Source organism: Pseudorca crassidens, chromosome 12 (genome assembly GCF_039906515.1).
Source record: "Pseudorca crassidens isolate mPseCra1 chromosome 12, mPseCra1.hap1, whole genome shotgun sequence".
NCBI classification, from domain to species: Eukaryota; Metazoa; Chordata; class Mammalia; order Artiodactyla; family Delphinidae; genus Pseudorca; species Pseudorca crassidens.
This window is the reverse complement of record NC_090307.1, coordinates 54,044,207-54,059,856: the sequence shown is the minus strand read 5'-3', so window position 1 is coordinate 54,059,856 and position 15,650 is coordinate 54,044,207. Positions and strand designations below refer to the sequence as shown.

At 36.8% G+C, this 15,650-nt stretch overlaps 1 pseudogene; it reads right to left on the bottom strand.

The window, feature by feature from the left end:
- Nucleotides 1–5,264: 5,264 nt before the first annotated feature.
- Nucleotides 5,265–15,650, bottom strand: part of LOC137203424 (proteolipid protein 2 pseudogene) — a 106,862-nt pseudogene continuing 96,476 nt past the window's right edge.

Here is a 15,650-nt window from a genome sequence, read left to right as displayed (position 1 = left end):
AGATCTAGCACATCTTTAAGCATGTCTGTTGTCTTCAGACATCAATGACAACATGGATAGATACAGTTTTTTGGTTCGTAAATCTTTGCCCTAAAATTCTTTAAGTGTACTCCACTATCTGGTTTTAGACTTAGTGCTACTGAAGAAAAGTAAAAGACCAACCTGTGTTTTGCTACTTTATATTCAACATTTTCTTGCTTAACTCTTGCAGGATTCTTTGTGTATTTCTGAAATTCAAAAACTTCACTGGGATAACCCCAGGGGTGGATCTCTTATCATAAATTTTTTCTGGAAGAGGGAACTTCTGAAAAGACTAAGGTCTTCCTTCACCTCACTGAAATTTTCTTTTTTTTTTTTTAACATCTTTATTGGGGTATAATTGCTTTACAATGGTGTGTTAGTTTCTGCTTTATAACAAAGTGAATCAGTTATACATATACATATATTCCCATATCTCTTCACTCTTGCGTCTCCCTCCCTCCCACCCTCCCTATCCCACTCCTCCAGGCGGTCACAAAGCACGGAGCCAATATCCCTGTGCCATGCGGCTGCTTCCCACTAGCTATCTACCTTACGTTTGTTAGTGTGTATATGTCCGTGACTCTCTCTCACCCTGTCACAGCTCACCCTTTCAAATTTTCTTATATATTAGTTTATTGCATATGCTTCATTTATCTCATCTTCTTTTGGAACATCTATTATCAATACCTAGGATCTCATCTTTGTCTTCCTTATCTCTATTTCTCTTTGTTCTTTTCTTCTACATTCTGGGAAAGCTTCTCAAGTTTGTCTTCTGAAACACTGATTTGATTTGCTGCCCTGAAGAGTCGGCTATATGTGACCTCCAGAATGGATTTTATTTGAGTTACTGCATTTTAAAATCTTGGTTTCCTTAAAGACTTTTCTACCCTGTTTTCTTTTCACCTTAATCTGTTTTCATTTCAGTTTAGCCTGCTCTTTCTATTCGTATTTCATAGGCATGAGTTTTTTATAAAAAAAAGATATAACTTAGATCTAGTAAAATGCACAGATCTTAAGTGTACAAGTCAGTGGAGTTTTATATATGTATACAACTGTGTGAACACCACCAAATCTATTATAGAACAATTTTAACACTCCCAAATAGTTCCTCATTTCCCCTCCCTATAAACACCTCACCAAGGTTAATCTATATTCTAATTTCTATCACCATAGATTAGTTCTTCATGTTTTAGAATTTCATAGAAATGAAACAATATACTATATAGTTTCTTGTGACTGACTTGTTCTTTTTATAGTTTTGGGAGCATTTTGTGTGTGTGTGTGTGTGTGGTATGCGGGCCTCTCACTGTTGTGGCCTCTCTCGTTGCGGAGCACAGGCTCCGGACGCGCAGGCTCAGCGGCCATGGCTCACGGGCCCAGCCGCTCCGCGGCATGTGGGATCTTCCCGGATTGGGGCATGAACCCATGTCCCCTGCATCGGCAGGTGGACTCTCAACCACTGAACCACCAGGGAAGCCCTTGGGAGCATTTTTTAATTGTAGTAAATATATATATAACTTAAAATGTACCACTTTAACCATTTTTAAGTGTACAGAAAAGTGGTATTAAGTATACTCACATTGTTGTACAACCATCACCACCATCCATCTCCAGAACTTCCCAGCTTCCCAAACTGAAATCCTGTACCCACTAAACACCAGCTTCCCATACCCCCTTCCCCCAGCCCCTGGCAACCACTATTCTACTTTTCATCTCTATGAATTTGGTACTATTCATAGTACTCTATGAATGAGGTACTATTTCAGGTACCTCAAATAAATGGAATCATAGAATATCTATCTTTTTGTGTCTAGCTTATTTCACTTAGCATAACATCTTAAAGTTCATCCATCATGTAGCACGTGTAAGAATTTCCTTCCTTCTTAAGGCTAAATAGTATTCCATTGTACGTAAATACTTTTTGTTCATTTATTCATCCATTGATGGACGTGTAGATTTTTAAAAAACGGTCTTCCTAAAATTTCTTCCTGTTCCTGTAGTAAATCAGTATTCGATTAAGACTTTTTAAAATGTTCTTAAGAGATTATTTTCCTTGTCTTACACTGCAGAAATTTATTCCATAGTTCTCATTCCCCAACCCCCACCCCCATTTTCTCAACTTTGAATTGGGAGAAAAATATCTAGGACCAGAGTTTGTAAACAGATTAGATGCAGTGTTGTTATTTTGTTTCCTTATCATATAGCTTAGGTATTGATGGACTCTGCTTCTCTAATATTCTGTGATTTGATATGCACAGGCCTTATTCTAGTTTTTTTTTTCTGCTTAGCAAGCATTTCTTTTGTGTAGTTCTTTTGAAATGAAGTAGAATCACTTCTCCATACTCTCTTAGAAAGAGGATGTTTAACCTAGAGAATTTAACTGTATTTACTCTTCCTTAAGGACGACTTTACCCCTCCCTGCAGCTTTCACTGTTTTTAGGGTTCCTCTAACTCTACCTCTACCTCTACCTGAAATTCTTTTTTTTCCATAATTGGTCAATTAAATTTTTGGGTTTTTACTAATTTTTTTTCTTCCAGCATTATTGAGATATAGTTGACATACAGCACTCTATAAGACTGAGGTATTACATCACCTGAAATTCTTTACCTTTGTGAAGACTACCTATCCCAAGGTCTCCACTCTCTTTATCCTAAGCCTTATTTTGTACTGGGGATTGTAGAAACTGAATTGGTTAAGAGGCGCTGTTAATGACAGGAAGGGGCACCCCGACCATTCAGACATCTGTTTCCACACAGTGAAGGCCATGGCTGCCTAGATTTCTCGTTAGTGAAGCTCTGTGTTCCCAAACTATGGGCAGTCAGTGAAGGGAATCTAGAGGAGCCATGAGACAGAGTCCCTTCTACCTAATTTACAGATTTCCAGATTCAAAAGGTGCTGTGTGGGGAATTTCCTGGTGGTCCAGTGGTTAGGACTTCACTCTTTCACTGCTGAGGACACGGGTTCGATCCTTGGTCAGGAAACCAAGATGCCATAAGTGCACGGGGTGGCCAAACCAAAAAAAAAAAAAAAAAGGTTGCTGTATGCCTCAGATATCAATTCTGTTTCTTAGTTTGGCACTAGTGAAAATTTAGTAATAGAAATACTTTCAGCATTCTCCTTTATGATTGACTTTTATCCTTTATTTTGAGAGTGATTGCGCATTTTCATCTTTTTGTATTACTTTGTGAATATTTAATGGAAGGCTGGGAGATGAACTATTAAACACTGCTGTTATTCAGCCATCCCTAAAGTGTGGGTCCAAGGTTGTTTAACTTACTTTATATAATCCCCGTGTTATAAGACACCTAAGGAAGAGTCTCTTTCCCACTAGCTTGTTACCTTAAATGTAAGTATTAAAGTAATCTCTTTGTGTTAAGTACTTGCCATTCTCAGGAGCCTCATAAAAAGCAAATATTCTCCAAAGGGGTGAAACAGGTCAGTATCACCTTGGTTTGATAGCTTTAAGTCATCAAGCAACACGGGTTTACTCTGGCAATGAGGGAGTAAGGCACGTAAACTGGTAACAGCCCATGTTGCATTTTCCAGTATTCAGACAAGCACTTTAAATCAGAAGAGCAGAAACACTTTTACTGCTTTGAACTTCCCATAGTACCCCAGGCAATCCCAGAAAAGGCCTCAGTACTTCTTATCTAGAATACCTCAGCTGTTTTACAAGCCTCGATGAGAAGAATTGGAAAGCATCATCACAGACAGCTACTGCTGATCAACCCAGGCTCTTTACTGTAAACTAGTGGCTTCCTATTTTTGTTTTTATTTATTTTTACCAATGCTAATACTAGCTGTTATGACATCTTACAACACTGTCCAATAAGAACAACAGATAAAAGTGGGCTGCTGCAATTGAAGCAGGGAGGAGTACCAGGGCATTCACCCTCTCCCCACTACTTTTGGCGGGGAAAGGGCTCCATGGAATGCCTAGAGCTCTGAGTAACATAATTTCTAAATCACTGTCCGAGACATCACTAAAGGGTGTTTGTCCAAACTACCCACAAAAGAAGAGTATGAGAAAGGGCATCAAGACATCTCGGCATAACTAGAATGCCTGAGTTCTGACTTTGTGTGTTATTTTAAGAATACACTTGATTGGTGTTGTCTATACTTAGCACTCTTACCCCTTCTATTCTAGGCAACTACTGAGGGAGTTCCATTGGACCGTGTGATCACCAAAGCCTTACTCTTCCTTATATTCATTTTACGTATCTTTACAAACATCCTTAAAAATCTTTTTCTTACATCTAATATCAGAATGTGACTTCCACTTCCGACCAAGTTAGAGTACATCCACTATGGCGCATCTCTCCTGCTGATTACAGTGAAAACTATGGACAAAATACACAAAAATCGGGCTTCCCTGGTGGTGCAGTGGTTGAGAATCTGCCTGCCAATGCAGGGGATACGGGTTCGAGCCCTGGTCTGGGAAGATTCCACATGCCGCGGAGCAACTAGGCCCGTTAGCCACAATTACGAGCCTGCGCATCTGGAGCCTGTGCTCCACAACAAGAGAGGCCGCGATAGTGAGAGGCCCGTGCACCACGATGAAGAGTGGCCCCCAATTGCCGCAACTAGAGAAAGCCCTCGCACAGAAACGGAGACCCAACACAGCCATAAATAAATAAATAAATAAAATTAAAAAAAAAACAAAACACAAAAATCTAAGGACTCTCAAAAGTAAATGGAATCAGGTGGATTGTGGACTGGAGTCAAAACTTGAAGGAGCAATTCATTTGAGAATGAGTTTTCTATTTTTTCCCCTCTTTTCTCCTGTGGCTTTGCCCCAAGTGCAGAACTGTTTGCCAGCAGCGATACAGGGACTCTAAAACTCTAAAAGAAACCTTGCCTTTTTACACAGAAGAACTGGGAAAGGGGGCCTCTGTGGGGCAGAGAGTGTAGGAGGAATCCTGGAGAGAAGTGAGTTGGAGAAGAGGATATCTCAAAATTGTGTAAGAAACTAGACAGATCCCTAACTTACCCTTGAGCTGCATATGCATGGGACAGACCCAAAGCAGCCTAGCAAAACTTTGAGAACTGAATTACTATTTAAACCACCAACCAGGTCTCAGACTAACGTCTTAGAGATGTATGTGTTGAACAGACCCAAAGCAGCATCAGCAAGGTTAGGAAACTGAACTGAGATTGGAACCACTGCCCACAGAAAGGGATTTTTTGGTTGCTGTTCTAACAATCCATTTATTATTTATGTATTATTTATGTATTCCTCCATAGAAACACCCCCCGCACTGATTATTTGGAGCGAGTCACAACCTGGGGCCTGGAGTCTGAAATCTAAGGTACCCTCCTCCCTCATTTTGTGGCTTAGGTGGGGGCATAGACCAGACAGAACTGGCGTCTCATTTTTATACTGCATAAGGGAAGGGGACCTAGGCACACCCTGGAGAGGTGATTGGCAGGCTGGAAGATAAATTCTCTGAATAGCAGCACTTTTACCTCAATACAGGGCTGGGAGTTGGCTGGGAGTGCTGTAGGGACAGGGGGAGGAGTTAATTCGATGGAGGAGTTATTTGCAGGTTACAGAGAGAAATGAAGGGAGTACACTGACACAGGGCCAGGGTATCAGCAGGGTCAGTAGGTGCTGCTGTATGTCTTTATTATCTCAAGGGGAAAGTGACAGAGGCATCACAGCCAAAGAGGCCCTTAGCAATTAGGCCCAGTGCCCCTGCAATGATTCTGGAACGGTTTCCTCTCTCAACAAGGACAACAATGGAGGTGATCAGGTAGAGGATGGCCACTATGAGGGCTCACTCCAAGGCCAGTGAATGAATTGTATCTTGGTGTGCAGGTCACACATGTAGACGACAAAGAAGATAGAAGCAAAGATCAATTCAATCACAGACAGAGAGGAATATCCTGCTGTTGAGGCACTGAAGAGGGTCAGAATCACCAGGCGCAATATAATCTCAGCAAACAGGAGACTTCCCTTTTGGGTGCACAAGAAGTTGGTGCAGGTGGTCCAGCAGTGGGGGGCAGATGTGTGCTGGGAATCTGCCATGGTGGGGCTGGAGTCCCTGGGGGCAGGGAGGATCTGCTTGCAGGCTCGAGGCTGGTGCACACCCAGCTGTCTTGCCGGATCAAAGTGATTTTAAAAATTTGTAGGTTGAAGCTAACTGGTTCTGTCACCTGCTAAAACAGTAATAATGATAATAATAATGAATAACATCCTTTAGAGAATTTTAACAGGATCTGTATCTACACAATTTAATATTCAAAAAGTCCAGAATATAATCCAAAATTACTTGATAAGCAAAAGGCCAGGAAAACGTGACCAATTCTCAAAGGAAAAGAAAAATCAACAGATGCCAACCCCAAGGTGACACATATGCTGAAATTATAAGAGAAAGACTTTAAAGCAGATACTATAATAAGCTTCATGAGGCAAAGGTAAACATACATGAGACAAAATGAATGGAAAGATAGGAGGTCTTAGCAAAGAAAATAAATTATAAAAAATGAATAAAATAGTATTAAAATATACATTCTTTGAAATTTAAAATTTACTAATGAACTCAATAGCAGAATGAAGATGACATGGGGAAGAGTCAGTGAACTTGAAGACAGATTAACAGAAATTCTCCAATCTGAAAAACAAAGAGAAAAAAGATTAGAAAAACTGAATAGAACTTCAAGGAGACTATATGGGACTATATCAGAAGTCTAACGTTTGTAACAATTGAGTCCTATAAAGAAAATTGGTGCAGAAAAATATATTTGACGGAACAATGGCTGAAAACTTCCCCAAATTGGTGAAAGACATTAACTTGCAGATTCAAGAAATTCACAGAACATAAAACAGAATAGACTCAAAGAAAACCACACCCAGACATATTATAATCAAACTACTGAAAACTAAATGTAAAGAAAAAAATCTTAAAAGCAGCTAAGGAAAAATGACACAACATATATAGGAGAAAAAAGATGTTAATAATGATGGACTTCTCCAGCTGCATAGCACAGGGAGATCAGCTTGGTGCTTTGTGACAACCTAGAAGGGTGGGATAGGGAGGTTGGGAGGGAGATGCAAGAGGGAGGAGATATAGGGATATATGTATACATATAGCTGATTCACTTTGTTATACAGCAGAAACTAACACAATATTGTAAAGCAATTATACTCCAATAAAGACGTTAAAAAAAAAAAATGATGGACTTCTCATTGGAAACCGTGGAAGCCAGAAGACAGTAGAACATCTTCAGAATGATAGGAAAAAACTTTCGACCAAGCATTCTAAATCCAATGAAAATATCCCCTAGGAGTGAAAGAGAAATAAAGATATTCTCAGATGAAGGTAAACTAAGAGAACATACAGCCAACTAAAACAAATGCTAAAGAAAGTTCTTCAGGCTGAGGGGAAATAATACCAGATGAAACCTGGAACTTCAGGAATCAAAGAAGAACAAAAACAGTAAAATCTGAGTAAATATAGAAAACTGGGGTGTTTTTTTCATGCATGTTCAATTAATACATATGACAAGTATAGTATAAAGGGAGGAGGTTAAGAGACTTATATGATTGTAAAACTTCTAAATATTAAATAGTAAAACATTACTCTAACTATACTCTGAAATGTTAAGTATTTCTGTTGTATTATTTAGAGCAGTAGTTTTCAACTTGGGCTGATTTTGCCCACGAGGAGACAACTGGCAATGTCTAAAGACAATTTTGACTGCCATAATTGGGGAAGAGGTGCAACTGGCATCTGGTGGGTAGAGATCAGAAATGCTTTTAAACATCCTACGATGCATGGGACAGCTGTCCAGAACAAATAATTATTTGGTCCAAAATAGAAATTGTACTGCGTTTGAGAAATTCTTCCCTAGAAAGACCAGAAAGAGAAAGGGAGAGGGAGGGAAGGAGGGAGGGAGGAGAGAGAGAAAGACAACACCAAAAAAGCAGTAGATAAAATAGAGTGGAATACTAAAACTATTCAAACTATCCAAAAGAATGCAGGAAATGGGGAATAGGGAAACAAAAGAGCAAACAGAACAAAAACCACATAGCAAAATAATAGACCTAGATCTAACCACACCAATAACTACATTAAATGTAAATGGTCTAAATATACCAATTAAAAGATTGAAGTGATATTAAAATTTTAAAAAATCTACATGCTGCTCTCAAGAAACTCAGTTTAAACATAAAGACTTAGATAGATTAAAAGTAAGAGTATGGAAAAAAATATTCCACAGAAACAATAATCAAAAGGAAGCTGGAGTGGCTATTTTAGTATCAGACAAAGTAGACTTCAGAACAAGGAATGTTATTTAGGATAAAAAAAGGACATTAGAGATTTATAAAATGGTCACTTTACCAGAAGACATAACAATCTTAAATGAGTATGCACTTAATAACAAGGCTTTAAATAAAATACATGAAGCAAAAACAAACCTTGACAAATTTAAATAAATTAAAATAATACAAAGTATGTTAATGGACCATAATAAAATTATACTATTATAAAGCAACAGCAGAAAGATAGTTCTTTTTTAGTTTTGCATATGGATGTCAAATTGTTTGATAACCAGATGCTGAAAAACTATCCCTTCACCATTGAATTTCTTTAACAACTTTGTCAAAAATCAATCAATTGACCAATTTTGTATAAATCTACTTCTGGACTCTCTGTTCTATTCAATTGATCTATATGTTTATATTTACCAACACTACACTCTCCTGATAACTGTAGCCTTATAATAAGTATAAATCAAGTCATATAAATTTTCTTATATGTCAAAGTTGTTTTGGCTATTGTACAGCCTTTGTTTATCCATAGAAATTTTAGAATCAGCTTGCTAATTTCTACAAAATACAGTACTGAGATTACGATGGGATTACATTAAATCTGTAGATCAGTGTGGGGAGAATTGACATTCTAATAATATTAAGCCTTCCAATCCATGAATACAGTATGCTTTCCATTTATTTGGATCTTTTATTTCTTACATCAATAGCTTATAATTTTTAACATGTATATTATATACCAAAATATATCATATTTTTACACTATTGTAAATAGTACTCTTTTCAAATTTCAATTTCTAATAGTTTATGTTACTTTATAGAAACACAATGAATGTTTGTACATTGACTTTGAATCCTATGACTTTCCTAAATTCACTTATTAGTCCCAGTAGCTGTTTTATACATTCTTTGGGATATTCTGTCTGTTGATAGCCAATAGAGACAGATTTCTTTCTTTCTTTTCAATCTACATTTACTTTATTTATTTATCTTGTCTTACTGCACTGGCTTCACCCTCCAGAACAGTATCGGATAGAAGCAATAAGGGTGGACATCCTTCCCTTTTACCTATCATATGGGAACATTCAGTCTTTCACCATTACGTTAGTTACAGGTACCCTCTATTAAAACGGGGATTTTTTTTCTATTCTTGGCTTGATAAGCTTTTTAAAAATTCAAGTATGGACGTTTTTTCTGCATCTGTTGAGATAATTGTGTGGTTTTTCTCTTTTATTCTGTTGATATGATAAATTACATAGATTGTTAAATGTTAAACCAACATTCCACTCCTTGGATAAACCCCCAATTTACCATGAAATATTATCATTTTTATATATTGATGGATTCAGTTTACTAACTTTTTTTTTTTTTTTTTGCGGTACGTGGGTCTCTCACTGCCGTGGCCTCTCCCGTTGTGGAGCACAGGCTCCGGACGTGCAGGTCCAGCAGCAATGGCTCACGGGACGAGCCGCTCTGTGGCATGTGGGATCTTCCCAGACTGGGGCACGAACCCGTGTCCCCTGCATCGGCAGGCGGACTCTCAACCACTGCACCACCAGGGAAGCCCCAATATACTAACTTCTTTTTAGGGTTTTTTGTGTGTATGTTTATATTTTCTCCCTCCCTCTTTCTCTCCCTTTTTCTTTCTTTTTCTTCTTTGTTTCACTATCATGGTAATGCTAGCCTCATACAACAAGTTGGGAAAGGTTCCTTCCCTTACCATTTTGTCATAGAGTTCGTGTAGAATTGTTATAATATCTTTAAATGTTTGGTATAACTCACTAGTGAAACCTAGAGTATTCTTTGTTGGAAGTTTTAAGCTATAAATTCAGTAGTTTTAAGCTATTATCAGTAGATAATCAGGTTATCTATTTCTTCCTGAGGGAGCTTTGCTAATTTGTGTCTTTTAAAGGATTGTCTATTTCATCTAACTTTTAAATTTCTGAGAATCAATTTTTTTCATCATAATCTATTGTCCTTGTAATGTATATAGTGTCTCTAGTGATGTACCGTCTTTCGATCCTGAGATTGGCAATTTACATGATCTCTTTTTTCTTGGTCAGTTTGGCTAGAGATTTATAAAATTTACTAATCTTTTCAACATATCAGCTTTTGCTTTCATTGGTTTCTCTATTAGCTTTCTGTTTTCAAATTTATTGGTTTTCATTCTTATCTTTATTTCCATCCTTCTACTTGATTTGCATTAAATTTGTTCCCTTTTTGTAGATTCTTAAACTGAAAGCTTAGGCTACTGATTTTAAACTCTTGTTCTTTTCTAGTATAAGCATTCAGTTCTATAAATTTTCTTCTGGCTACATTTCACAAATTTTTATATGTTGTATTTTTATTCAGTTCAAAATATTTTCTAATTTCCCTTGAAATTTCCTCTTTGGCAAGTGGTTCATTTAGAAGTATGTTGTCTAATTTTCAAATATTTTCCTGATTTTTTAAATTGTTTTCTCATTTGATTCTGTTCTGGTCAGATTATATACTGATATATGTGTGGGTTTTTTTCCCCAACTGATATTTTCTATTGTGGTAAAATATACATAACATAAAATTTACCATTTCAAACATTTTATAGGGTACAGTTCAGTGGCTTTAAGTGTCAATCACAATATTGTGTAACTATCACCACTTTCTATTTTGAGAACATTTTCATTTTTCAGCATCCCGTATAAAAACTCTGCATCCTTAAAACAATAACTTTCCCTTCCCCTCAGCCACTTGTAATCTCTATTCTATTTTCCGGTCTCTATGAACTTGACTATTTCTAATTCTTTAAATTTGTTAAGATTTGTTTTATGGTTCAGACTACAGTCTATCTTGGTAAATATTCCATATGCATTTGAAAAAAATTGTGTATTCTGCTGATGGTGGAATATTCTATAAATGTAAATATGGTCAGGTTGGTTGATAATATTGCTCTTTTGTATACTATTGATATTAAATTGTTCTATTGATTCCTGAGAAAGAAATGTTGATGTCTTCATGTATATATGTGGATTTCTCGCTTATTTCTACTAGCTTTTGTTTCATATATTTTGAAGCCCTATTTTGAAGTGCATACACATTTAGGTTTGTTACATCTTTTTGATGTTACCCATTTATAATTATGTAATGTCTTTCTTTATCCATGCTAATACTTCTTTTCCCAAATCTTCTTCAATATAAGCTCTCCAGATTCATGAACTGGAAGTATCCCATTTCACACTCCCAGTCACATATCTAAATCTAATTTTGTCAGATAACTACAGTAGTTTATGTGTTTCTAAAAACAGAAGTATGTGGCTTATAGAACAAGTTGAGAGCTGTGTAGTGACTGAAACATATGCCCTCCCAAAACAAAGCAATCTCACGTTAGCAAAAGAGAAAAATTTTAGAAAGGATTCTATAGTGGTACTTGAAATTTGAAATCCTGTATGGAATCTTGGTTGTGCTTTTTTCTTGCAGTTTAGGACCTCTAGCCTGTTTCCTTGTCCTGTACTTCCCCAAAACTAATGTTCTAGTAAACATCAGTGGGACTGAGCATCAGAGTGACCCCTAATGCCAGAGTACACACACTCCCACTCCCTAAATGCCAACCTAAATTCCTGAGGGAGCCAAGATCGACTTGATCTCTATTTCTGGATCTTAGAATAGTGGAGAGTTTTGTTAGGTTGTTTTTAGTCCTAAGAAGGCAGCAATAGCTGCTGTTTCAATTGTGAAGAAAATAGTATCCTCTCATTACTATTTATGACTGTTATTTCCCTGGCATGGGACTTTAAAAAACAAAACAAAACACTACAAAACCAGAAAACAGCTCTTACTGCCTAAAGAAAGGGAAAACTACCTTTGTTGTGTTTTGGCAGAAAAGTTAAGTAATGAAAATGAGGATTATTCTTTCTGAGTCTCAGGTTTCTCATCTGGAATATGTAGATTATGATAATGCCTGCCTCAGATGGTTCTGAAAAACAAAAAGATAACTGATAAAAAATAATGAGTTGTAGAACTCTAAGTAAATGTTAGTTATTAATATTGCTTTTTATATGCACCTGTGAGATTTATCACCTCAATAATTTAGTTTTAATTGGAAAAGTTGATACCTTTTTTAGCTTATATTTCTTTCAAATTTCTTTTTTACTTTATGGAGAAAAGAAGTTGGCATTTCAGTAATTTCTATTCTTTCAGTTTTATTGAGATATACTTGACATATAGCACTGTATAAGTTTAAGGTGTATAGCATAATGATTTGACTTTTACTGCAAGCAAATTATTTTTAAAAGTCCTTTACCCTCGGACTTCCCTGGTGGCGCAGTGGTCGAGAGTCTGCCTGCCAGTGCGGGCAACGTGGGTTCGGGCCCTGGTCCGGGAGGATCCCACATGCTGAGGAGCAACTAAGCCCATGCACCACAACTACTGAGCCCACGTGCCACAACTACTGAAGCCTGCACACCTAGAGCCCGTGCTCTGCAACAAGATAGGCCACCTCAGTGAGAAGCCCACACACTGCAACGAAGAGTAGCCCCTGCTCACCACAACTAGAGAAAGCCCGCATGCAGCAATGAAGACCCAACGCAGCCAAAAATAAGTAAATAAAATAAATTAATTTATAAAAAAAAAAAAAGTCCTTTACCCTCTATACTAATTCCTCTGCTTTTTACAAGATGATTCAATCTGTTCACAAGATGATTCAATCTGTTCACATTATTTTCAATGAAGCTATGTTCATTTAAAGGTATTGTAAGAATACAAAATATTTCCACAAATATACATGGTACATCTTATCTTTTAAAGACTAAATTTGAAAAGCTAAAAATCTTTCCTCAGCTATTTCTAGAATACTTTGCCCATAAATACCAGTCTTCAAGTTCTCAGAATTCATATCCAATCATCACTACAGCTCAAGAGGCAAATATATATCTTCTGTTTCGGATAAGGCCAGTTGGAATATAGTCTTACTGGGTAATCCAGCTTTTTAGTCTCTGCAAAGCATATTTTTAAAGTCTCTGCACACATAGTATATGGGTTTCTTTGAAATGTGTGAGGTTGACAGAGGTAATTAATACACAGTAAATTATATTTTATTTTATTTTAAAAATTTTTGAATTTTATATTTTTATACAGCAGGTTCTTATTAGTCCAATTTTATACACATCAGTGTATACATGTCAGTCCCAATCACCCAATTCATCACACCACCACCACCACCCCCCACCCCCATTTTCCCCTCTTGGTGTCCATACTTTTATTCTCTACATCTGTGTCTCAATTTCTGCCCTGCAAACCGGTTCATCTGTACCATTTTTCTAGGTTCCACATATATGGATTAATATATGATATTTGTTTTCCTCTTTCTGACTTACTTCACTCTGTATGACAGTCTCCAGATCCATCCACGTCTCAACAAATGGCCCAATTTTGTTCCTTTTTATGGCTGAGTAATATTCCATTGTATATATGTACCACATCTTCTTTATCCATTCGTCTGTCGATGGGCATTGAGGTGGCTTCCATGACCTGGCTATTGTAAATAGTGCTGCAATGAATATTGGGGAGCACGTGCCTTTCTGAATTATGGTTTTCTCTGGGTATATGCCCAGTAGTGGGATTGCTGGATCATATGGTAATTCTATTTTTAGTTTTCTAAGGAACTTCCATACTGTTCTCCATAGTGGCTGTATCAATTTACATTCCCACCAACAGTGCAAGAGGGTTCCCTTTTCTCCACACTCTCTCCAGCATTTGTTGTTTGTAGATTTTCTGATGATGCCCATTCTAACTGGTGTGAGGTGATATCTCATGGTAGTTTTGATTTGCATTTCTCTAATAATTAGTGATGTTGAGCAGCTTCTCATGTGCTTCTTGGCCATCTGTATGTCTTCCTTGGAGAAATGTCTATTTAGGTCTTCTGCCCATTTTTGAGTTGGGTTGTATGTTTTTTTAATGTTGAGCTGCATGAGCTGTTTATATATTTTGGAGATTAATCCTTTGTCCGTTGATTCGTTTGCAAATATTTTCTCCCATTCTGAGGGTTGTCTTTTCATCTTGTTTATGGTTTCCTTTGTGTGCAAAAGCTTTGAAGTTTCACTAGGTCCAATTTGTTTATTTTTATTTTTATTTCCATTACTCTAGGAAGTGGATCAAAAAAGATCTTGCTGTGATTTATGTCAACGAGTGTTCTTCCTATGTTTTCCTATAACAGTTTTATAGTGTCCAGTCTTATATTTAGGTCTCTAATACATTTTGAGTTTATTTTTGTGTATGGTGTTAGAGAGTGTTCTAATTTCATTCTTTTACATGTAGCTGTCCAGTTTTCCCAGCACCATTTATTGAAGAGACTGTCTTTTCTCCATTGTATATCCTTGCCTCCTTTGTCATAGATTAGTTGACCATAGGTGCATGGGTTTATCTCTGGGCTTTCTATCTTGTTCCATTGATCTATGTTTCTGTTTTTGTGCCAGCACCATATTGTCTTGATTACTGTAGCTTTGTAGTATAGTCTGAAGTCAGGGAGTCTGGTTCCTCCAGCTCCGTTTATTTCCCTCAAGAGTGCTTTGGCTATTCAGGGTCTTTTGTGTGTCCATACAAATTTTAAGATTTTTTGTTCTAGTTCTGTAAAAAATGCCATTGATAATTTGATAGGGATTGCATTGAATCTGTAGATTGCTTTGGGTAGTATAGCCATTTTCACAATATTGATTCTTCCAATCCAAGAACATGGTATACCTCTCCATCTGTTGGTATGATCTTTAATTTCTTTCATCAGTGTCTTATAGTTTTCTGCATACAGGTCTTTTGTCTCCCTAGGTAGGTTTATTCCTAAGTATTTTATTCTTTTTGTTGCAATGGTAAATGGGAGTGTTTCCTTAAATTCTCTTTCAGATTTTTCATCATTAATGTATAGGAATGCAAGAAACTTCTGTGCATTAATTTTGTATCCTTCAACTTTACCAAATTCATTGATTAGCTCTAGTAGTTTTCTGGTAGCATCTTTAGGATTCTCTATGTATAGTATCATGTCATCTGCAAACAGTGAATGTTTTACTTCTTCTTCTCCAATTTGTATTCCTTTTATTTCTTTTTCTTCTCTGATTGCCATGGCTAGGACTTCCAAAACTGTGTTGAATAACAGTGGTGAGAGTGGACATCCTTGTATTGTTCCTGATCTTAGAGGAAATGCTTTCATTTTTTCACCATTGAGAATGATGTTGGCTGTGGGTTTCTCATATATAGCCTTTATTATGTTGAGGTAGGTTCCCTCTATGCCCACTTTCTGGAGAGTTTTTATCATAAATAGGTGTTGAATTTTGTCATAATCTTTTTCTGCATCTATTGAGATGATCATATGGTTTTTATTCTTCAATTTGTTAA